The sequence below is a fragment of the Arachis duranensis genome, chromosome 2 (assembly GCF_000817695.3).
Source record: "Arachis duranensis cultivar V14167 chromosome 2, aradu.V14167.gnm2.J7QH, whole genome shotgun sequence".
Lineage (NCBI taxonomy): Eukaryota > Viridiplantae > Streptophyta > Magnoliopsida > Fabales > Fabaceae > Arachis > Arachis duranensis.
This window is the reverse complement of record NC_029773.3, coordinates 15,571,872-15,573,106: the sequence shown is the minus strand read 5'-3', so window position 1 is coordinate 15,573,106 and position 1,235 is coordinate 15,571,872.

Sequence of the window (1,235 nt, the reverse complement as noted above, 5' to 3'; positions counted from 1 at the left end):
CAATGAATCATCACTGCTCTCTTGATAGTGACCTCAGAACGGTTGCTAGTGGGCAATATGAAACGCCCAATAAAGTCTAGCCAGCCTCTTGCAATTGGTTTGAGACACCCTTTGAATTGGTTATCCACTTAGTTCCAGGGAGGCAAATGTCCTATAGAACTTGATCCAACCCCTTATCTGCTCTCACCATTCTCCTATTAAAGGATTCAGGATCATCTTGCAGTTGAGGCAATTTGAAGACCTCTCTTATTTTGTCCAGATGGAAGTACATAACTTTCCCTCTGACCATGGTTCTGTAAGTATGGAAAGTAGTTCTAGTCATTCTCTGCTTATCTGTCAGCCACAGATTTGAGTAAAATTCCTGAACCATATTTCTTCCAACCTTTATCTCAGGATTGGTTAGAACTTCCCATCCTCTGTTTCGAATTTGCTCTTGGATCCCCGGATATTCATCTTCTTTCAGATCGAATTTGACTTTCGGGATCACTGACCTCAGACCCATTATTTTGTGATAATGGTCTTCATGTTCTTTGGTTAAGAACTTCTCTTGATTCCAAAGATTCTTTGGATTATTCTCTTTCTTTCCTCTTAAATTGGTTTGTTTTCCCTTAGGAGCCATGATCTTGATGAATTTTGGCTTAGTGATCACAGAAAAGCACACCAAACTTAGAGGTTTGCTTGTCCTCAAGCAAAAGAAAAGAGAGAGGGGAGAGAGGAGGAGAGCAAATTCGAATGGTGTGGGAAAAGCGGTGGCCGAACGTGTATTTATAAGGGAGGAGAGAGAGAGATTTTGAAAATTGTGAAGGAGATTTGAGAAGATATGGAGAGAATTTGAGAGAAAATTGAGTTTTTGAAGAAGATTTGGGAAGGATTTGAGAGAGATTTGAAGAATGATTTTAATTTTTGAAAATTTGAAGGTGAATGATGAAAGTTTGAAATGTGTTTACATAGAAAAGTATAGGTCAAAAAAGGAAAGTTTGAAAAAATTTTAATCAGAAAGTAGAATCTCCGTCCCCCACCTTTCTGGCGTTAAACGCCCAGAATGGTATCCATTTTGGCGTTTAACGCCCATTTGTTGGCCATTGTGGGCGTTTAACGCCCAGCCAGGTACCCTGGCTGGCGTTAAATGCCAGAATTCCCTTTGTCACTGGGCATTTTGCTAAACGCCCAGGATGCTGCACACTTGGCGTTAAACGCCCAGAATGGTGCCCATTCTGGCGTTTAACGCCCAAAAT